This window comes from Phoca vitulina, unplaced genomic scaffold (assembly GCF_004348235.1).
Source record: "Phoca vitulina isolate PV1807 unplaced genomic scaffold, GSC_HSeal_1.0 scaffold1, whole genome shotgun sequence".
NCBI classification, from domain to species: Eukaryota; Metazoa; Chordata; class Mammalia; order Carnivora; family Phocidae; genus Phoca; species Phoca vitulina.
In genome coordinates, this window is record NW_022589704.1 from 110,509,734 (window position 1) to 110,534,601 (window position 24,868).

A 24,868-nucleotide genomic window follows, 5' to 3' on the forward strand; every position below is an offset into this window, starting at 1 on the left:
TCACATGATAACATGTATCTTTGATATGATGTGATGAAAATGGCATTCCCTCTGTGGTTTTCCTCCCCCAAACTTGCAACACCAGTCTAACCACACACACACACACACACACACACACACACACACACACCAGACAATTCCCAGTTTAGGGACATTATACAAAATATCTGACCAGTACTTCTTAAAACAGTCAAGGTCATCAAACACTGAGAAGTCTAAGAACCTGTCACAGTGAAGAGGAGCCTAAGCAGACAACTAAATATAATGTGCTATCCTGAAAGGGATTTTGAAACAAAAAAAGACATTTGGTAAAAACTAAGATCCAAATAAAGAATGCATGTTAGTTAATAATTATATACTGATATTGATTCATTAACTGTGACAAATATACCACACTAAAACAAGATAATAATAATAATAATAGAAATTAGATATAGCATATATGGAATCTTTCTGTACTACCTTCTCAAATTTTCTATGAAACTATATTCTAAAATTTAACAATATATAAGTAAAAATAAAAGAAAACATAAAATCTAGGTCTGAATTTAAGCACAAAAGAAAAAAAACTGGTTTTTGAAATGTGTATAATCACTTAATTTTCTGGTGTATGATCACCTAATCATTCTCTATGACCCTTTCAATAAAGACATCCATATACATATATATTTTTTAATTAATTAGGCATCAAACATGGAAAGGTGTCTATATAGTAGGCAAAGGAAAAGCAGTATCTATGGAAGAAATAAAATTAAGGAGTTAGGATGAGGGAGGTAAAGCTAAAGGGCTAAGTTGGGGTCATGCTAAGTGTTTGCACTTAATCCCATAGGATATGGGGCATTGCTAGGGGATATTTGTAGGGATATTGTGTTTGACTCCCCCAGATCCATTTTTACCACCCCCTATTGTGTAGCAATAACTAAGTCTGAGGAAGTGACTGTAAGCTCCATAAATGGGTCCTGATTAGTCTACAGCAGTCATGTCGACTGAGGCCTGCCTTGCCATTTAGATACAAGGATGAAAACACCTACCCAAATTTGACTCAGTGAAAGGAAAGAAAGGTTTGTCAGTGGCTTCAGGATAGTAATCCCCTTACTATCAAGGTAGAATTTTTTGGATGGATCAGAAAGTTTGGGACCTGCTTCAGCCATCTAAAACCACAAAAGGAAGAATCCCAACTGAGAAAAGCTGAACTAAAGAAGTTACCATGATCAAGTTGTACATAATTTTGAAACTATTACTATATTTCTAGAGCTGTGAACCAATGAAATCCTTATTAGTCCAATATGAATCACATTTGTATTCCTTGGAGCTCAAAGCATCCTACTTAATAAGTGTTTTAATAAGATAAAATCCTTTTTTATAATTGATATAAATCATTCTGTCTGATAATAGAACTAATCCAGTCTATCCATCTGTTTATTATTCATGATTTTACCAAGACTGTAGGTCAAAAAGCCCCTTCCAAGTATAATTTTGAATGAAACAAGGAGGCCCTTGTTAATTATGTTGAGACTCTTGCATGAATATTAGCACAAAGGCTAAATCAAATCTATTTTCCAAAGTAGGTCTATAGAAAGGATCCCCATGTACTACTAAGATGCCTGTACCAGTCTACACTACACTCCTAGGAAATCAATGGATAGTGAGGGGAAAGAAGATCCTGAGAATCAGATAGTGAGAGGAGTGTATAAATGACAGGAAGAGGGGAAATTTAGGTATAAAAAAGGGAGAGCCAGACAAGGGAAACATAGGGACAGAGGATGGGAGGATGGGAGAAATGTGAAAAATGGAGTCAAGGGAAAATTATCTATGTGTACACATTCTGGGGTCCTAGCACCCACACCCTATTGGATTTTACCAATCAATACAATGTGAGTTACTGTTAACTTCATGAATAGTTAAATGAACAAAGCTGTATAGAATACTGGTAGAATTAGTAAATATGATGAATTTCCATTCGATAGATTGATTTTGTTTGTTTGGTTTGGTTTGCAGGTATTTTCTGTTTATTGTCAGAAACTCTTTTTTTCTGTAAGTTTTTAATTTGGGTAGAGTTAACATAGAGTGTTATATTTGTTTCAGGTGTACCATATAGTGATTCAATAATTCCTTACATCACTCAGTACTCATCAGAAGTGCAATTCTTTTTTTTTCTTTGTGGGTTTTATTGTTTTAATCTTAGACTATTTTCAACAACCTATAACTTGATTATTTTTATAATTCTTCTAGTTTTTCATGGTATACATTTTTTATTAACATATAATGTATTATTTGTTTCAGTGATACAGGTCTTTGATTCATCAGTCTTACACATTTCACAGACCTCACAATAGCACATATCCTCCCCAATGTCCATTACCCAGCCACCCTATCCGTCTCACCCACCCTCCACTGAAGCAACCCTCAGTTTCTTTCCTGAGATTAAGAGTCTCTTATGGTTTGTCTCCCTCTCTAGTTTCACCTTGTTTCATTTTTCCCCTCCCTCCCCCATGGTCCTCTGTCTTGTTTCTCAAATTCCTCACATCAGTGAGATCATATGATACTTGTCTTTCTCTGATTGACGTATTTCACTTAGCATAATACCTTCTAGTTCCATCCATGTCATTGCAAATGGCAAGATTTCATTTTTTTGATGACTGCATAATATTCCATTGTATATATATACCACTTCTTCTTTATCCATTCAACTGTTGATGGACATCTGGGCTCTTTCCATAGTTTGGCTATTGTGGACATTGCTGCTATAAACATCGGGGTACATGTACCCCTTTGGATCATTACTTTTGTATCTTTGGGGTAAATACCCAGTAGTGCAATTACTGGGTCATAGGGTAGCTCTATTTTCAACTTTTTGAGGAACCTCCATACTGTTTTCCAGAGTGGCTGCACCAGCTTGCATTCTCATCAACAGTGTACGAGGGTTCCCCTTTCTCCGCATCCCCGCCAACATCTGTCGTTTCCTGACTTGTTAATTTTTGTCATTCTGACTGGTGTGAGGTGGTATCTCATTGAGGTTTTGATTTGTATTTCCATGATGCCGAGTGATGTTGAGCACCTTTTCATGTGTCTGTTTGCCATTTGGATGTCTTTTTGCAGAAATATCTGTTCATGTCTTCTGCCCATTTCCTGACTGGATTATTTGTTCTTTGGGTGTTGAGTTTGGTAAGGTCTTTATAGATTTTGGATACTAGCCCATTATCTGATAAGACATTTGCAAATATCTTCTCCCGTTCTGTCCATTGTCTTTTGGTTTTGTTGATTATTTCCTTTGCTGTGCAAAAGCTTTTTATCTTGATGAAGTCCCAATAGTTCATTTTTGCCCTTGCTTCCCTTGCCTTTGGTGATGTTTCTAGGAAGAAGTTGCTGCAGCTGAGGTTGAAGAGGTTGCTGGATTTTGATGGATTCCTGTCTCACATTTAGGACTTTTGTCCATTTTGAGTCTATTTATATGTGTGGTGTAAGGAAATGGTCCAGTTTCATTCTTCTGCATGTGGCTGTCCAATTTTCCCAACACCATTTGTTGAAGAGACTGTCTTTTTTCCATTGGACATTCTTTCTTGCTTTGTCGAAGATTAGTTGACCATAGAGTTGAGGGTCCATTTCTGGGGTCTGTATTCTGTTCCATTGGTCTATGCATCTATTTTTGTGCCACTACCATACTGTTTTGATGATGACAGCTTTGTAATAGAGCTGGAAGTCCGGAATTGTGATGCCGCCAGCTTTGCTTTGCTTTTTCAACATCCCTCTAGCTATTCGGGGACTTTTCTGGTTCCATACAAATTTTAGGATTATTTGTTCCATTTCTTTGAAAAAAAAGTGGATGGTATTTTGATAGGGATTGCATTAAATGTGTAGATTACTCTAGGTAGCATTGACATTTTCACAATATTTGTACTTCCAATCCATGACCATGGAACATTTTTCCATTTCTTTGTGTCCCTCAATTTCTTTCATGAGTATTCTATAGTTTTCTGATTACAGATCCTTCGCCACTTTGGTTAGATTTATGCCTAGATATCCTATGGCTTCGGGTGCAATTGTAAATGAGATTGACTCCTTAATTTCTCTTTCTTCTGTTTCATTTTTGGTTTATAGAAATGGAAATGATTTCTGTGCATTGATTTTATATCCTGCCACTTTACTGAATTCCTGTATGAGTTCTAGCAGTTTTGGGGTGGAGTCTTTTGGGATTGCCACATAAAGTATCATATCATCTGCAAAGAGTGAGACTTTGACTTCTTCTTTGCTGATTCAGATGCCTTTTATTTCTTTTTGTTGTCTGATTGCTGTGGCTAGGACTTCCAGTACTATGTTGAATAGCAGTGGTGATAGTGGACATCCCTGCCATGTTCCTGACTTTAGGGGAAAAGTTCTCAGTTTTTCCCCATTAAGAATGATATTCACTGTGGGTTTTCATAGATGGCTTTTATGATATTAGGTATGTACCTTCTATCCCTACACTGTGAAGAGTTTTAATCAAGAAAGAATGTTGTACTTTGTCAAATGCTTTTTCTCATCTATTGAGAGGATCATATGGTTCTGGTTCTTTCTTTTATTAATGTATTGTTTCACATTAATCGATTTGTGGATGTTGAACCAACCTTGCAGACCAGGGATAAATCCCATTTGGTCGTGGTGAATAATCCTTTTAATGTACTGTTAGATCCTATTGGCTAGTATTTTGGTGAGAATTTTTGCATCCATGTTCATCAGGGATATCAGTCTGTAATTCTCCTTTTTGATGGGGTCTTTGTCTGGTTTTGGGATCAAGGTAATGCTGGCCTCATAAAATGAGTTTGGACGTTTTCCTTCCATTTCTATTTTTTGGAACAGTTTCAGAACAATAGGTATTAATTCTTCTTTAAACATTTGGTAGAATTCCCCTGGGAAGCCATCTGGCCCTGGGTTCTTATTTGTTGGGAGATTTTTGATGACTGCTTTAACTTCCTTACTGGTTATAGGTCTGTTCAGGTTTTCTATTTCTTTGTGGTTCAGTTTTGGTAGTTTATACATCTCTAGGAATGCATCCGTTTCTTCCAGGTTGTCTAATTTGCTGGCATATTGTTGCCCATAATATGTTGTTATAATTGTTTGTATTTCTTTGGTGTTGGTTGTGATCTCTCCTCTTTCATTCATGATTTTATTTATTTGGGTCCTTTCTCTTTTCTTTTTGATAAGTCTAGCCAGGGGTTTATCAATCGTATTAATTCTTTCAAAGAACCAGCTCCTAGTTTCGTTTATCTGTTCTACCATTCTTTTGGTTTCTATTTCATTGATTTCTGCTCTGATCTTTATTATTTCTCTTCTCCTGCTGGGTGTAGGCTTTATTTGCTCTTCTTTCTCCAGCTCCTTTAGGTGTAGGGTTAGGTTGTGTATTTGAGATCTTTCTTATTTCTTGAGAAAGGCTTATATTGCTATATACTTTCCTCTTAGGACCGCCACTGCTGCATCCCAAAGATTTTGAACAGTTGTATTTTAATTTTCATTTGTTTCCATGAATTTTTTAAATTCTTCTTTTATTTCCTGTTGACCCATTCATTCATCAGTAGGATGTTCTTTAACCTCCATGTATTTGAGTTCTTTCCAATTTCCTCTTGTGATTGAGTTCTAGTTTCAAAGCATTGTGGTCTGAAAATATGCAGGGAATGATCCCAATCTTTTGATACCAATTGAGACCTGATTTGTGACCTAGGATGTGATCTATTCTGGAGAATGTTCCATGTGCACTAGAGAAGAATGTGTATTCTGTTGCTTTGGGATGGAATACTCTGAATATATCTGTGAAGTCCGTTTGGTCCATTGTGTCATTTAAAGTCTTTATTTCCTTGTTGATCTTTTGCTTAGATGATCTGTCCATTTCAGTGAAGGGCGGTGTTAAAGTCCCCTACTATTATTTTATTATTGTCAATGTATTTCTTTTATTTTGTTATTAATTGGCTTATATAATTGGCTGCTCCCATGTTAGAGGCATAGATATTTACAATTGTTAGATCTTCTTGTTGGATAGACCCTTTAAGAATGATATATTGTCCTTCTTCATCTCTTGTTATAGTCTTTGGTTTAAAATCTACTTTGTCTGATATAAGGATTGCCACCCCAGCTTTGTTTTGATGTCCATTAGCATGGTAAGTGGTTTTCCACCCCTCACTTTAAACCTGGAGGTGTCTTTGGGTCTAAAATGAGTCAGTTACAGACAACATATCAATGGGTCTTGTTTTTTATCCAATCTGATACCCTGTGTCTTTTGACTGGGGCATTTAGCCTGTTTACATTCAGGGTAACTATTGAAAGATGTGAATTTAGTGCCATTGTATTGCCTATAAGGTTACTGTTACTGTATATTGTCTCTGTTCCTTTCTTGTCTATGTTACTTCTAGGCTCTCTTTGCTTAGAGGACCCTTTTCAGTATTTCTTGTAGGGCTGGTTTGGATATTGCAAATTCTTCTAGTTTTTGTTTGTCCTGGAAGATTTTTATCTCTCTTATTTTCAATGATGGCCTAGCTGGATATAGTGTTCTTTGCTGCATATTTTTCTCATTTAGTACTCTGAATATATCATGCCAGTTCTTTCTGGCCTGCCAGGTCTCTGTGGATAGGTCTTCTGCCAATCTAATGTTTCTACTGTTGTAGGTTACAGACCTCTTGATCTGAGCTGCTTTCAGGGTTTTCTTTTTGTCTCTGAGATTGTAAGTCTTACTATTATATTTTGGGGTGTTGACTTATTTTTATTGATTTTTGAGGGGGGTTCTCTGTGCCTCCTGGATTTTGGGGTGTTGACCTATTTTTATTGATTTTGAGGGGGGTTCTCTGTGCCTCCTGGATTTTGCCTCCTCTGTGCCTGTTTCCTTCCCCAAATTAAGGAATCTGTCTGCTATAATTTGCTCCAATATACCTTCTGCCCCTCTCTCTTTCTTCTTCTTCTGGGATCCCAATTATTCTAATGTTGTTTCATCTTATGGTATCACTTGTCTCTCGATTTCTGCCCTCGTGATCCAGTAGTTGTTTATCTCTCTTTTTCTCAGCTCTTTAGTCTTCATCATTTGGTCTTCTGTATCACTAATTATCTCTTCTGCCTCATTTGCCCTAGCAGTTAGAGCCTCCATTTTTTATTGCTCCTCATTAATAGCCTTTTTGATTTTGACTTGGTTAGGTTTTAGTTCTTTTATTTCTCCAAAAAAGGATTCTTTGGTATCGTCTATGCTTTTTTCAAGCCCAGCTAGTATCTTTATAATCATCATTCTGAACTCTAGTTCTGACATCTTACTAATGTCTGTATTGATTAGGTCCCTGGCAGTTAGTACTGCCTCTTGTTCTTTTTTTTGAGGTGAGTTATTCCGTTTTGTCATTTTGTCCAGAGAATAGATGAATGAGAGACCAAATGCTAAAAGGGTAACCATAACCCCAGAAAAATATACACTAAACAAATTAGAAGAGACCCAAAACTGGTGGGAAAAGAAAGGAAAAAAAAAAAAAAGAATATTATCAGGCTGGTGAATAGAACAGTGCCGCACACTAGATTTTGGGTGTATTTTGGTCTATTAGAGGAAACTGCCTCCCAAAATTTTAAAGAAAGAAAAACACATATATACAAAAACAAGGGTAAATATGATGAATGAATGGAATATGACTGTAAAGATGAAAATTAAAAAAAGATTTTAAAAAAAGGAATTGATATAAGAAGTTGCTTAAAAAAGGAAAGAAAAAAATTTTTTTTAAAAAAGGATAGATTGTGATCAGGCAGGAAATTAGAACAAAGCCATACACTAGATTTAGGGTATATTTTGGTCTGTTAAAAGAAACTGTATCCCAAAATTTTAAAGAAAGAAAACTTACATATATATATATAAAATAAAGTTAAATACAGTGAAGTGATACAATATGACTGTAAAAATGAAAATTAAAAAAGATTTTAAAAAAGGAATTGGTGAGATGTTGGTTGAAAAAGGGAAGAAGAAAAATTCAAAAAAGAATAGAAAAAGAAAAAAATAAAGAAAATTTTAAAAATTAACTTTGAAAGACTAAAGGATCATTGGGGAAAAGCCATGAATTCTATGTGCTGTATTCCCCTAGTACTGGAGTTTTCAGTTCTCATTGATGGGTAAACCTGGTCTTGGCTGGGTGTTCTTGCCAATCTTCTTGGGGAGGGGCCTGCTGCAGTGATTCTCAAATGTCTTTGCTCAATTGCACTGCCCTTGCCAGGGGCTGGGCTAAATAATCTGCTCTGGTTTGCTCTTGGTAACATTTGTTCCCTGAAAGTTTTCCATACAGCTTTGGAGGATGAGAATGACAATGGCGGCCTCCCAATCTCTGGCCTCAGAGGAGCTGAGAACTCAGGGCCCCACTCCTCAGTGAGCCCCCAGAGAAAAGCAGTCAATTACTCCTATCTCCATGGTCTCTGGACACACTCTGCACTCACCCAGCCTGTGACCAAGTGTTTCTATCTCTGGCACACAACGCTGTTTGGAGTTTCCAACCCCAGCAGATTCCTGTGGTACACTGCTGTGCCTCTCCTCCTGGAAGCAGAAGGGGAGTCTCCCTGGATCTGCCACTTGTTGGGTCCCTGCTCAGAGTAGTGGCCCGACCTTGCCACAGATCACAGTTTACAGCAATCCTAAGCTCAAATCCCACTCCTTGGCTCCATCTTTTCAGCCAGCTTCCCCAGTCCTATACCTGGGAGCTCTGCCACACTCAGGCAGCCCCAGTCTTTCTGTAACTCCGCGGGTCCTAAGACCACACTGTCCCAGTGAAGGTTCCACCCCCTGCTTAGCCACTGGAGCAACCTCCCTCAGCAGAGCAGACTTCTAAAAGTTCTGATTTTGTGCTCTGCTGCTCTATCACTTGCCAGTAGCTGGCTGACAGAGGCTCCCTCCCCCCACAATCTACCTTCCCAAATATCTCCTCGGATTAACTTATCCACACGTCCTACCTTCCAGAAGGTGGTAGCTTTTCTGTTCATAGAATTGCTGCTGTTCTTTTCTTCAATCTCCTGTTGAGTTTGTAGGTGTTCACAATGGTTTGATAACTATCTAGCTGAATTCCTGGGACAAGACGCAATTTAGGTCTCCTACTCCTTCACCATCTTGCTCATCCACAATTGTATTTCTTAAACCCCATCACCTGTTTCACTCATTCCCCCACCAACTTCCCCTCTGGTAATCATTGCTTTGTTCTGTATTGTTAAGAGTGTTTCTTGGTTTGCCCCTCTTTTTTCCCTTTGCTTGTTTGTTTTGTTTCTTAAATTCCATATGTGTGAATTCATATGGTATTTGACTTTCTCTGACTGATTTATGTTGCTTAGCATAATAGTCTCTAGCTCCATCCATATCATTGCAGATGACAGGATTTCACTCTTTTTTATGGCTGAATAATAGTCCAATATATATATGTACAACTTCTTCTTTATCCATTTATCTATCAATGGGCACTTGGGCTGCTTCCATAATTTTGCTATTGTAAATAATGCTGCTACAAAACATTGGGGTGCATGTATCCCTTTGAATTAGTGTTTTTTGTTTGTTTGTTTGTTTTGTTTATTTCTTTTGTTTATTTTTAAAACTTTTTTTAAGATTTTTATTTATTTATTTGACAGAGAGAGAGAGACAGCGAGAGAAGGAACACAAGTGGGGGGGTGGGAGAGAGAGAAGCAGGCTTCCTGCTGAGCAGGGAGCCCGATGTGGGGATGCGGGGCTCGATCCCAGGACCCCAAGATCATTACCTGAGCCAAAGGCAGATGCTTAACGACTGAGCCACCCAGGTACCCCTATTTTTAAAACTTTTATTTAAAAATTAATTAGTTGACATATAGTGAAATATTGGTTTCAGGAGTAGAATTTAGTGATTCATCACTTACATATAACATTCAATGCTCCACAGAAGTACCCTCCTTAATACCCATCATGCATTTAGCCCATCTGAATTAATGTTTTTGTATTTTGGGGATAAATACCCAGTACTATGAATAATGGATCATAGGGTAGTGTCATTTTTGACATTCGAGGAACCGCCATACTTTTTTCTACAGTGGCTGCACCAGTTTTCATTCCTACTAACAGTGCACGAGGCTTCCTTCTCTCCACATCCTCACCAACATTTGTTGTTTCTTGTGTTTTTAATTTTAGCCATTCTGACAGATATAAGGTAATATTTTGTTTTGATTTGCATTTTACTGATGATGAGTACTGTTGAGCATCTTTTCATGTATCTGTTGGCCATCTGTATGTCTTTGGAAAAATATCTGTTTATGTCTTCTGTCCCATTTTTAATTGGATTATTTGGTTTTGGCATATTGAGTTTTAGAAGTTCCTCATGTATTTTGGATATTAACCCTTTATCAGATATGTCATTTGCAAATTTCTTCTCCCATTTAGTAGGTTGCCTTTTAGTTTTGTTGATTTTTCCTTTGCTGTACGTAGCTTTTTATTTTGATGTAGTCCCAATAGTTTATTTTTGGTTTTGTTTCCCTTGCCTCAGGAAACATTTCTAAAATATTTTGGTAAGACTAATGTCAGAGAAATTAGTGCCTGTGCTCTATTTTAGGATTTTTATGGTTTCAGGTCTCACTTTTAGGTCTTTAATGTATTTTGAATTTATTTTTGTTTATACAATAAGAAAGTGGTCCAGTTTTATTCTTTTGCATGTAGCTGTCCAGTTTTCCCAACACAATTCATTGAAGAGACTGACTTTTTCCAATTGGATATCCTTCCCCCCTTTGTCAAAGATTAATTGACCATATAATTGTGGGTTTATTTCTCGGTTTTCTATTCTGATCCATTAATCTATGTGTCCATTTTTGTGCTAGTGCCATACTGTTTTAATTACTGCAGCTTTGTAATATAACTTGAAGTCTGGGATTGTGATACCTCTAGTTTTGTTTTTCTTTCTCAAGATTTCTTCAGCCATTCAGGGTTTTTTTGTGGTTCCATACAAATTTCAGGATTATTTTTCTAGTTCTCTGAAAAATGTTGTTGGTATTTCAATTGGAATGGCATTAAATGTGTAGATTGCTTTGGGTAGTGTAGATATATTAACAATATTTGTTCTTCCAATTTCCTTGTATCTTTTTCAATTTCCTTCATCAATGTTTTACAGTTTTCAGAGTATGAGTCTTTCACCTCTTTGGTTAAGTACTCTATTCATAGGTACTTTATTATTTTTGGTGAAAATGTAAATGGGATTGATTCCTTAATTTTTTTTTTCTGCTGCTTCATTATTGGTGTATAGAAATGCAACAGATTTCTGTACAGTTATTTTGTATCTTAAAACTTTACTGAATTCATTTATCAGTTCTAGATTTTTTTGTGGCACTTTTAGGGTTTTTTATACATATTATCATGTCATCTGCAAATAGAACTTTTACTTCTTCATTACCAATTTGGATGCCTTTTATCTCTTTTTGTTGTCTGATTGCTGTGACTAGGACTTCCAGTAATATGTTAAATAAAAGTGTTGAAAGTGGATATCCTTCTCTTGTTCCTGACCTTAGGGAAAAAGCTCTCAGTTTTTCCTCATTTTCAATGATGTTAACTATGTTTTTTTCGTATGTGGCCTTTATTATGTTGAGATATGTTCTCGCTAAAACTACTTGGTTGAGTTTTATCATTAATGAATGTACTTTGTCAAATGATATTTTTACATCTATTGAAATGATCATAGGGTTTTTATCCTTTCTCTTATTGATGTGATGTATCACATTGATTGATTTGCAAATATTGCACCACCTTTGCATCCTGGAAAGAAATCTCACTTGCTTCTGATGAGTATTTTTGTTTTAAATGTATTGTTGAATTCAATTTGCTGGTATTTTGTTGAGGATCTTTGCATCTATATTCATCAGAGATATTAGCCTATAGTTCTCTTTTTGTAGTGTCTTTATCTGGTTTTGGTAAAGGGTAATGCCTCATAAAGTGAACTTGAAAGTTCTTCTTCCTAGTCTATTTTTTGGAATAGTTTGAAGAATAGGTTTTGATTTTTCTTTGAATGTTTGGTAGCATTTTTCTGTGAGGCCATCTTGTCCTGGACTTTTGTTTTTGGGAGTTTCTTGAGTACTGATTCAATTCCCTTGTTAGTAATAGGTTTGTTCAAACTTCTGTATTTCTTCTTGCTTCAGTTTTGTAGGTTCTATGTTTCTAGGAATTTATCCATTTTTTCTATGTTGTCTAATTTGTTGGCATATAATTTTTATCAATTAATCTTAATATTATAATAGTCTCTTATAATTGTTCCTATTTCTGTGGTGTTGGTTGTTATTTCTCTGCTCTCATTTGTCATTATGTTTATTTGAGTCCTTCCTCTTTTATGTTTTTTTCTTCATGAGTCTGACTAGAGGTGTATCAATTTTGTTGATTTTCTTGGAGAACCATCTGCTGGTTTCATTGATCTATTCTACTGGGGTATTTTTTTTTAATTTCTATATCCTTCCTTCCTACCTTTCTTCCTTCCTTCCTTCCTTTTTCTTTCTTTCTTCCTTCCTTTCTTCCTTTCTTTTTCTTTCTTTCTCTTAGTGAGAGAGAGTGAGGGAGAGCACAAGCAAGGGGGCAGGGCAGAAAGAGAATTTCAAGCAGACTCCATACACAGGGCAGAGCTCAATGCTGGGCTCAATCTAACAACCCTGAGATCATGACCTGAGCCAAAATCAAGAGTCAGATGTCCAACAGACTGAGCCACCAAGGTGCCCCTATATCATTTATTTCTGCTCTAATCTTTATTATTTCCTTTTTTCTGGTTTGGATTGTTGTTGTTGTTGTTGTTGTATTTCCAGGTCTTTAGTTGTAGAGTTAGTTTGGTTATTTGAGATTTCTCTTACTTCTTGTGGTAGGCCTATATTGCTATAAATTTCCCTCTTCAAACTACTTTTGCTGCATTCCACAGACTTAAACCATTGTGTTTTCATGTATTTTTTTTTTCTTCTTTGATTTCTTGGCTGACCCGTTTATTGTTTGGCAGCATGTTATTTAATTTCCGTGTATTTGTGCTCTTTCTCAATTTTTTCTTGTGGTTGATCTCTAGTTTCATAGCATTGTGGTTAGAAAAGATGCAAGATGCGCAACATGAATTTGATCTTTTTAAATTTGTTGAGACTTGTTTTGTGGCCTAATATGTGATCTATTCTAGAGAATGTTCCATTTCTTCTTGAAAGGAATGTGTATTCTGCTTTTTTAGGATAGAATGTTCTGAATATATCTGTTAAATCCACCTGGTCTAGTTGTCATTCAAAGCCATTGTTTCCTTGTTGATTTTCTGTTTGGATGATCTGCCCATCAATGTAAGTGAGGTATTAAACTCCCTTACTAAATTGTATTATTATTGAATAGTTCCTTTTTATTTGTTATTAACTGTCTTATGTATCTGGGTGCTCCCATGTTGGGTGCATAAATATTTACAATTGTTATATCTTCTTGCTGGATTGTCCTCTTTATTATTATAAAGTGTCCTCTGTCTCTTGTTACAGTCTTTGTTTTAAAGTCTATTGTGTCCAATATAAGTATTGCCACCCCAGCTTTCTTTTTACATCACTTTGCATAATAAGTTCTTCTCAGTCCCCTCACTTTCAATCTGCAGGTGTTCTTAGGTCTGAAATGAATCTCTTGTAGAAGAGTCTTGGTGTTTTATATACTCTGTCACCCTATGTATTTTTATTGAAGTCTTTAATACATTTACATTCAATGTAATTAGTGATAGATATGTATTTATTGCCATTTTGTTACTTGTATTGTGGTTGTTTTTGTAGTTTCTCTGATCTTTTTTTTTTCTCTTACTCTCTTTCATGATTTGCTTATTTTCTTTAGTGATATACTTGGATTCCCTTCACTTTATTTTTTGCATATGTATTATTTGTTTTTGATCTCTGGTTACCATTATGTTTGTATATAACATCTTCTGCATATAATGTCTATAATAACTTAATGGTTGCTTAAGTTTGAACCCATTCTTTACTCCTCTCCCCCTCCACATTTTAGATATATGATATTATATCTTACATCCTTTTATTTTGTGAATCCCTTGACTGATTTTTACAGATATACTTCTACTGGTTTTATTTTTTTATTTTTTTATTATGTTCAGTTAGCCAGCATATAGTACATCATAGTTTTTGATGTAGTGTTCAACAATTCATTCATTGTGTATAACACCCAGTGCTCACCACAACACATGCCCTTCTTAATACCCATCACCTAGTTACCACATCCCCCCAACCCCTCTCTTCTGTAACCCTCAGTTTGTTTCCCAGAGTCCAGAGTCTCTCACGATATTTCCTACTTTTCTTACTCTTATTTTTGGTCTTTCTTTCCATTCAAAGAGTCCCCTTTATCATTTCTTGTAGTGCTAGTTTAGTGGACATGAACTCTTTTAGCTTTTGTCTAAGAAACTCTTTATCTCTCCTTCTATGCTGAATAAGAGCCTTGCTGGATAGTCTTCTTGGCTGCAGATTAGTTTCCTTTCAGCACTTTGAATATATCATGCCACTCTCTTCTGGTCCACAAAGTTTCTGCAGAAAAATCTGATAACCTTATGGTTTCCTTTGTATGCAAGTGTTTTTTTGCTTTGTTTTGTTTTGGTTTTTTTGTCTTGCTGCTTTGAATTTTTTTTTTTAACCACTACTTTTTTCCATTTCAATTACTATGTGTCTTGGTGTGAACTTTCTTAGGTTGACTTTGTTGGAGGAATCTCTGTGCCTCCTGGATCTGGATATCTATTTCCTTCTCCTGATTGGAGAAGTTTTTAACTATTATTTCTTCAAATAAATTTTCTGTCCCCTTTTCTCTTGCTCCCTCTTCTTTTGGAATCCCTATAATATGAATGTTATTGTGCTCAATGTAGTCACTGACTTCCTAAATCTATTCTCCTTTTGCATAAGTCTTTTTCTCTCATTTGCTCATCTTATTAATTTCCATTACTCTGCCTTCCATGTCTTTAATTTGTTCCTCTGCTTGCTCTAGTCTGCTATTTATTCCATCAAGTGTATTATTAATTTCATTTATTGAGTTCTTCATCTCTGATTGGTTCTTTTTTTATGTTTTCTATCTCTTTTTTAAGAATCTTACTGATGCCCTCAATTCTTTTCTCAAGTCCAATATCTTTAAATTCTCTACCAGAATTCCACTTAGGTCTCTTGTCATTGTTTTGTTTTTCTTTCATTTGGGACGTATTCCTCTGTCTCCCCATTTTATCTACCTCTCTGTGTCTGCTTCTGTGTGTCAGGAAAGACAGCTATGTTGCATGCACTGGAAAGTAGTGGCCTTATGAAGAACAGGTCCTATAGTGCCCTGATGTGTAGTGTTCCCTGTTCACCAGAACTAACGCTTCGGGATGTCTGCTATATGTGATGCATGTTCCCTGCTGTTGTGACTGAACTGCTTTTTCCTTCAGTCCAGTTGTCTGCAATGGCTCTCTTTGCCTTTTGTGGGCAGTGTTTGGTCCCTGTGGGATTAGTGGGCCAATTTGGGGGTACCTGGGGCTTGAGATGAGTCAGATCAGGCATTTGCCAGAGATGCAGTAGCACCAAACTGCAGGGTGCTTTCCCCTGAGAAGCTTTAATCAGTTGGTGGGGCCTGCAGTCAGACCAGTTGTCTGCCTCCAGCCCATTGCTGGGGCCTCTGTCTGACTGGTGTGTGTGGTTATCTTTCTCTCTGAGAGTGGAGTGGTGCTGGCCACTGTTGGAGCTGCTATTACTCTGCAAGGCCTGCAACACTGCCCTGTATGGGCTCAGGCCAAAGGTGTATTAGAAAGGGTGGATCCCCAAAACACAGTATGTGGGGGTGGTGCAGGTGGGGCAGCAATGCTAACAAGCTTTGTTACCAGGTAGGGCCCCTGCAGCACAGGGACTGAGGCACCATCTGAAGGGGTGGATCCTTGGAAGCACAGTATGGGAGGGGGGTTAGTGGCAGTGCTAGCAAACTTTGCACACCCAGGGTCCTCTGCAGGAGGGGTCCTGTAGCATCAGGACTGAAGTGCAGTGGTTCCTCTACTGGAGGGGCCTTGCCACAGGGGACTGAGGCAGGCCATCCAGAGGGGTGGATCAGGAAGCACAGCTTGTGGGGGTGGGGCAGCAGTGTTAGCCAGTAAGTAGCCATCCTTCAGGTGCCATGTCTAAGCTGGGAGGCAGGGGAGGGAAATGGTGTCTGCCAGTTCCTTTGTTCCTGGAAGAGTTCCCCAGGGACTTCTGTCCCTCTGGGATAGGCTCTGAGGTGAGTAAGTAACTCTCCCTACCAGTGTTCTCCACATACCTTTCAGACTGCTGCTTATATGCTGTATTTCCATGGGCTGTTTGTTGTGCTCTTTAGAGGTGGAGACTCAGTTTCCTCTCACCCACTGGCTCTCCCAGAGATTTTTATAAATTCCAGGTTTTAAATCCTGCTGGTTGTAATAACTCATGAAATCAGGCCCCTCTGGTTTTCAAAGCCAAACATTATGGGGATTTATCTTCCCCTTTTGGGCCCCCTGATGTGGGAGTCTTTTTCTCTCCCTTTCCGTGCCCAGAATGTCCCTCCCACCTGTAGACAGTCCTGTCAGTCCATTTAGGTCCCAACCACGCCTCTGCCCTTCCTACCCTTTTCATTGTGACCTCTTCTCTACATTTAGTTTTGGAGTTTATTCAGCCAGTCTTCAGGTCATTTCCTGAGTGTTCTCTAGTTGTATCTATGAGATGAGGTGAGCCTAGGCTCTTCCAACTCTGCCATCTCCCCTAGAAATCAATGGAAGTTTTTTGATAAATTAAGCTATTGTACCCTTTACCTCAAGCCATACTATAAATATCATAGGGAAGCTTATATGTGTTATCTTTGTCCTCAGTGTTCTGGAAAAACATAGCCCCTAAATTCCTGGATGAAATTCCCCAGGGAGCCAGGAATCAACATACCCTTTTCCCAGAGAGCTGTGCCATAGATTCTTCCAGGATCCATTGATACATGTTGAGACAAACACCTATGATAGAGTAAATATCAACCACTCATACCAAAAATCACACCAATGCCATTGGGCTTCATTCTTTGGGGATACAGAAGGGAAGGGGAGAAGCATAACAGAAAGAAAAACAATCACTCCTATATTTAGAATGAGTGTAGGATAATCTGTTTGCCACCACAGTTAAGCATATGTCCTAAAATCTCAGAGTGCTTGTGATGAGACGTTAATATGGGCTATGTCTTTCTCAGCCTCCATATGAAAGAGTCCAGAGGCTTTGTTTAATTGTAGATACCCAATTGGAGAAAAATTTAAAAAAAAAAAATAGAAAAATAACAGCAAAACACTCTGCCATTGGAAGCAGTGGCAAAATTAAATCATGTCTTAATGGGTTATTGGGTTTCTAATTAATGTAAAGCTTAATAAGCAACATTTCCTCCTTGAGTCAATAAGCATCATGATAAAAGGACACAAAATGGGTTCAATGCATGTTTTCTGTTAATGTACATGACAAGGTTACATATATCTCAGCTCATTTCATGCAACAGGAAAGAATGATGGGTACGTTCATAAACCAAGGTCCTATTTACATTTCTATATCAAAGGAACATTATTTTTTCAATTAGCTTCTGCTGGGATTTAAACCATTGCCTTTATGAATAAATAATAGTCTCCCATTTCAAGATGCAAGCCCTAATTTAAGCTCTCACTTTCTTTGGATGAAATCTGTAACAATGTGAATTGGTTCAGGGTATTGAGCACAAAGTGTGAGTCAGACAAGTGAGTTCAAATTGAGGTTTTGTCAAATACTGACTTTGTGAACTTGAATCACCTCACTGAACTTCAACCACCTCATCTCTACAGACCTGTGTGAGGACTAAGCAGGTACTATTGTGTCATACTATTAATGCATAATTGATGCTTAATAAGTGACAGCAGTAACCAAGATAATACGCAATGAGACATTCCATCACAATGGCAGGCATGGAACGAGCTCATTTCCCACAGAGCACCAAACAGAATCCATGAGTGTCAGCTTCTTCCTTTTTCTCTTTTTCTGGAAGCTGTGGAAACCTCTCATGTATCCAGTTTTCACTACACAAGTATAAATGGCACACTGATTTAGAAGTTTCTTTGTCATTGATTCTCTTGCAGGAATGGCCTAATTTAGTCTCCATTCCTGGAAGACACAGGCCTCTACTTTTAAGATCCCAAGGAAATGTTTCAGAGTTGTCCATAAAAGTAGTTTATTATCCACCAGTCTATAAGCACAACAGGTATCTGCCATGGATACTTTAATTTCATTTTTCTTCATTGTATTTGTTGGGGACAGGAAAAGAATCTCATGCAATGGTTGTTCTTGAAGGTTTCTAACACCAGTCGGGCACATCAGGAGGCAGATGGCTCATCTATTTGGGCTATATGGAAAGTGTTGGTAAAGGGGCTATTTACAAAAGTGTGGTCATGGTATAGGGAATGCATAAAAAATAGTAAGGTACCCTAGGGCTAGTAATAGCAGTCAGGTGAGCCTGACAGGGCAAAAGAAGTAAATGGTTCCTGACTCCAAGAGGGGGCCTGAGGGGGGCTTACTCTGTATGAAGCAAAGGGAGGAGTGGGTGAATGAGAATGAATACCCCAACTTCACTCACTTGTCATCTTCTGATATCCTGGTGCCTCCCATTGACTGAACCAATTGGAAGCCAGAGAGAAGGGAGCCCATTCCAAGTGAGGCACGAAGAAAACTGACTGTATTGGAATGTCTTACTATATAAGAAACTAATACACATAAACAGCTTAAAACAATATATATTTGCTATCTTACACTTTCTGCAGGTCACAGGCCTAGACATAGGTTAGCTGGATTCTCTGGTTCAGTGTCTCATCAGGTTGCCATCTATGTCAGCCAGGGCTGGGCTATCATCAAAGGTTCTACTGGGGAAATATTTACTTCCTTCACGTTGTTGGCTGAATTACTTTCCCTGGGTGTTGCTGGGTGTTGGCCAATATCCATTCTCAGCTATTGGAGTTCTCTCCCATATGACCTTTCACAGGCCTCCCACCACATGGTAACTTATTTCTCCAACACCAGCAAGGGGGAGTTTCTAGCTCCATTCTGCTAAGGTAGAGTCTTATACAACACAACATACTTATGGAAGGAAGAATCTCTCACCTTACCATACTCTTTTGGTTAGAAGCAAGTCACAGGTTAAACCTACATCAAAGGGAGGAAATAACACAAAGGCATGGACACAGTAAGTGGGAATTATTTGGCATCACCCAAGGGTTTGTCCGAACCAGTGAAGAAGAGTAGAAAAGGATGGAGAATGGACCCTGAAGGACCAACACACAATGTCCAGAACCTGATGCCTGACTCTTCCAAATGTTGAATCATAGACAGATGAGATCTATTTCATGGGGTCTTGAAACTCATGTGGTCTCAACTACTAACTTTGGAACTGACAAAGCGGAGGCATAGAGGGACACTAGTTTTTTCAGGATCAGAGAGCTAAAAATCATTCCCACTTGTTCTTCCCATCTTACCATGTTTCACAGTGATTTCCAGTCAGAACTCAAATTAGAAACCAGGCACATGGACTTTCAGCTCATGGATGTTTCCCATAGTCCACCTCATGATCAAGAAATTAGATGGGGGGCGCCTGGGTGGCTCAGTCGTTAAGCGTCTGCCTTCGGCTCAGGTCACGATCCCAGCGTCCTGGGATCGAGCCCCACATCGGGCTCCCTGCTCGGCAGGAAGCCTGCTTCTCCCTCTCCCACTCCCCCTGCTATGTTCCTTCTCTCGCTTTGTCTGTCAAATAAATAAATAAAATTCTTTAAAAAAAAAAGAAAAAAGAAAAAAAAAGAAATTAGATGGGAAGGGGACCTGGGATTCAAAATTAGATGTCATTTCTGTTTGGAAAGCATGATTCCAGAGGGTATAACTTTTATATATTTTCACGTCTTCTCTTTCTGCTAATAAGCTCTTAAATCTCATCATTCAACTTCTTGATTGTAGCGAACTCATTCTTCTCCAAAACACACAGACAAAAGAATTTTCCCCTCCCCTCAAACCAGCCAAGGAAGTCTTTGATCTGTGTGTTTACAGTTCTCTTCATCTTCCAGCCACACAGTTACAAGCTGCCTTGCTAACCTCCTTTGGTATTTATTGGGGGAATTTGGGCTTATAAAAGTTTTCATGATTACAAGAGTTTTCACAAAACCTATAATAACAGACTTGCTTTACCAGGATATAGTGGGTTGTTGTGTTTTGTTGTTGTTGTTTTGTTTTGTTTTGTTTTGTTTTTTGCATTTCTTATACTCTTACCTTTCCACATTTTTCCACCAAATTTTCCCTGGCTATGTTTCCTGGAGCAAGAGCTGCACAGAAAATGAAGAAACAGCCATAAATGATGTGGGCTCCTGGAGATACAAATGGCCTTAGGCTACATAGAAATGAATCACCAAACTTGGCAGCTCCTTCCTCATTGCTATTCCAAAATCCCTTCTGGATAGGTTTTCAAATAAAGTACAGGGAAAGAAAAAGACATACACTGCATGCATATGCTCCCAAGGGAACATATGATTGCTTAAGAAAAGAAGTTAGACAGGTTAGGGGTTTGAGATCAACTTGTCATTAGCTTCTAAATTTGCTTTCTATTTCATCTTCCTTCACACTCTTTTCTAATAAAGATTTTTAAGTTTTTGGCACATACGGAATGAAGAGGGGAGGGGGAAGCCACACTATCATATCTCACAAAGAAGAGAAGTTTTTCATAATCTAGTTTCCAGTGGTCACAAACTTTTTTCTAAAGATAAAATGTGCTTAAGCTCTGGGGCACCTGGGTGGCACAATCAGTTGAACATCTGACTCTTGGTTTTGGCTCAGGTCTGATCTCAGGGTCATGAGATCAATCCCTGTGTCAAGCTCTGTGTTCAGCACAGAGTTGCTCGTGTTTCTCCTTCTCCCTCTGCCCCTCCCCCCGTCTGCACTCTCTCTCTCTCTCTCTCTCTCTCTAAAATAAAATAAATCTTAAAAAATAATTTTTAAATGTCCTTTAGTTCTCATTTCATACTTATAGAAACTAAGTACTGCAACAGAACTTATATGATCTCTTTTACAATGTTCTAGTTAAATTGGTAAGCAACAGATTATTTATTAATTAACAATGAAGATTTCTTTCATACCTATTTCTAAATACTTTTTGAGTGGAAAGATAACAAACATATAGTTTCCTATTTGTGATGGTTAATTTTATGTATCAAATTGACTAGCCCATGGTGCCCAACTGTCAGGTCAAATATCAGTCCAAATATTACTATAAAGGTATTTTTTAGATGTGATTAACATTTACATTGGTAAACTTTGAGTAAACAGATTATCCTTCATAATGTGGTTGGTCTCATTTAATTACTTGAAGACCTTAAGAGAACGGTGGGAAAGACTGAGGCTCCCTGAAGAAATTCTTCTCAAGATTGTAACATAGAAGCCCTGCCTGATTTTCCAGATTCCTGCCCTCTGGAATTTGGACTACAGACTAAAACATCAACTCTTACCTAAATCTCTATCCCATGGACCTGCCCTGTGAATTTTAGATTTGTCATTTCCCAAAATTGCATGAACCAATTCCTTAAAATAGAGAGAGAGAGAAAGAGAGTGAAGCAAAAGGAGATATATAAATACATATACATATATATCCCCTGTTGGTTCTGTTTCTCTGGAGAATCTGACTACTACAAATTTTGATACTGGGAATGGTTCTGGAAGAACAGAATCTTAAGACTGAATTGTCTCAGTTGGTTCTAGAACTCCTGGAGTTGGTTCTCTAATTTTATTAGATTTAAAGAGATCAATTAATCTATTTCTAGTAGTAAAGAGAGCACAAATAGCCCACAGTGTGATGTGGCAATAGAAATGCACAAAATAAAATTATGTCACCAAGATGACAACATAGGTCATTCCCAACTTCACTCCTCCTCCCAAGAAGAATAAATAACATTTACTCGAAAACAAAGGAAGAGAGGGAATCCTAGAACACCAAGGTAAAGCTGAAGCACCTCTCTTCACCACAGAGACCAAAACAGACTGCATTAGAAGGGTAAGAGAAGTAAATGTTTACCACATTGCCCATACCCAGACCAGTGCAACACCATGTGGATATATCTCCCCTGAGCCTCTGATTCCCCCAATGGGAAAAGAGAACCCAAAGGGGGAAACCAGTCTCTCCCAGAAATGTGTGTCATTTTGTGGGAGCCCCTCTTCTGATCTTGCATCACAGGTACTACAGACGGTGGGAAAAACAGCTCTAAAACTAGTAAAGCTCCTTGTTGTCTTAATCCAAGCCAACCCACACTCCAAGTTACTTGGCTATCAGAGTCATTGGTTTTGCTCTGAAAACTATCTGCTATGTCTGCTTTTCTCTGAGCTCAAACACTGCTGGTCCACACAACTTCCAGGTATTTTTACCAGCCTTTATAATCAGATGGGGCTAGAAGACACTCTCCACAGTAGGCAGAGCTCTATCTCAACTCCCTTGCCTGACGTAGAGGAAGAGTGACCACTCAAGGCTACTCTTTCAGGGGAATCTACAGCACCCAGACATTGGGAATCTTTCTATAACAGAGTAGTGGGGAGAGACTTGCAACAACCAGCATACAGATGTTAAAAGACCAACTTTATACCTATGGTACCAAAATAGTAATCTTAACCAGTGGCTTTGCTCATCTACAGAATGAAATCAGGGGCATACTCTGACCAGTGAACTCAATGGAGTACAGATCTGTCTGATTTGAATCCTCAAGGAGTTTTGCTGGCCCTAGACCCCAGCTTGCCCATGCCCAGGCAAGGTGCTGAGTCACAGCCCCACCCACTATGGAGAATGCCTTCCAGCCCCATCTGACCAGAAGGGCTGGCAACAATTCCTGGAAGCAATATTGCTCAGGGGTGCTTAAGCAAAAAGGTTAGAAGGCAGAGCTGATTGTCCCCAGAATAAAATCAGTACTGGATGTGGAGGCTTTCTGTGCTATGCACAGGAAGGGAGATTAATTTATAGACAAGGCCAAGGGTAGTTCCCAGCCCCTCCAAACTGGAAAGCCATTTCAGAAATTGAGAGTAGCCTTGAGCGGTCACTCTTCCTCTACCTCAGGCAAGGGAGTTGAGATAGAGCTCTGCCTACTGTGGAGAGTGTCTTCTAGCCCCATCTGATTATAAAGGCTGGTGAAAATACATGGAAGTTGTGTGGACCAGCAGTGTTTGAGCTCAGAGAAAAGCAGACATAGCAGATAGTTTTCAGAGCAAAGCCAATGACTCTGGTAGCCAAGTAACTTGGAGTGTGGGTTGGCTTGGATTGACAACAAAGAGCTTTACTAGTTTTAGAGCTGTTTTTCCCACCGTCTGGGCAGGGAATCTATTTTGCAATTCCTATCATTGCTGAAAATAGCCTTTGGCCTGTATGACAAAAGAACCTAACCAGAGTACACAGGAAGCTGGCGTAGCCCATTCAAATGTTCTATGTGCAATGACAATTGAACAGAGATTTTAGGCCATGGCTTCCCCCCACTACAGAACAAAATTGGTGGCCTTTCCTGACCAAAGAATTTAGTGGACACTCAGACCTTATTTGGACCCCCAAACAGTGAGCTTCCAGGCCCTGGGTTTTGGAATGCCACCCTGTCAAGGCAGGGAAGCTAATTCATATCTTCATCTATTACTGAAAATAGTACCTAATCCAGAACACCCAGTAAGCCTAACCAGAGAATTCACACAACCATGAAGCCCATGCTACAGTCTCACTTGGGTAGGGAACCAAGCCAGCAGTCTGATCCAACTATTCTCAGCCAGTGGAACACTCCTCATCACCATCCTCAGAGCTCAAACAATTGCCTTACCCCAAAACAGACCATAATAACAGGCCTCACCTGCCTAAGGAAATTGCCAGCAGATACACCCAGAAGCCCAAAATGTGCTGACTGGTAAAGAGCTGTCTCTGCCAAAGAAACCTGAAAAGTCTGGAAAAGGACCTATTATTCAAATGTACATATACCAACATAAGGAATCAAATATCACAAAAACCAGGTCAATATGACACCACCAAATGAAACCAAAAAGCTCAACTAACTGATGCTAAAGAAATGGAGCTCTATGAACTGTCAGACAAAGAATTCAGAATAATTCTCTTAAGGAAGTTAGGGAACTATGAGGAAACAATAAAGACAACTAAACAAAATTAGGAAAACAATATCTGGACAAGAACAGAAATTTGACAAGGAAATAGAAACCATCAAATAAAACCAAACATAAATTCTAAAGTTGAAAAGTATCATAACTGAACTAAAGAATTTAGTAGAGAGTTTCAAAAGTAGATTTGACCATGCAAAAGAATCAGTGACCTGAAGGAATTATTCAGTCAGAAAAACAAAAAGAAAAAAGAATGAAAAGGGCAAAGAAAGCCTCCAGGAACTATGAGACACAATGAAAAGCTATTCATATGGGAATTCCAGAAGGTAGAGATAGAGAAAGGCAGAAAAGGTATATTTGAAGCAATAACAGTGGGGGCACCTGGGTGGCTCAGTCAGTTGAGCACCTAACTCTTGATTTTGGCTCAGGTCACAACCTCAAATTCATGAGATCGAGCCCCACATTGGATTCTGCACTGGGTATGGAGCCTGCTTAAGAGTCTCTCTCTCCCTCTCTCTGGGCCCCTCCCCCCACTCTCTCTCTCCCTAAAAGAAATAAAATAATAATAATAAAGTAATAACAGCTGAAAACTTCCTGAACCTGGGGAGAAAAATGGAAATCAAGATCCAGGACATACAAAGGATTCAAAATAGATTGAACTCAAATAGCGCTATATCAAGACACATTATAATTAAATTATCAAGTCAAAGACAAAAACAGAATTTTAAGAGCAGCTAGAGAAAAGAAATAACATACAAGGGAAACCCACAAGATGATTGGCAGATTTCTTAACAGA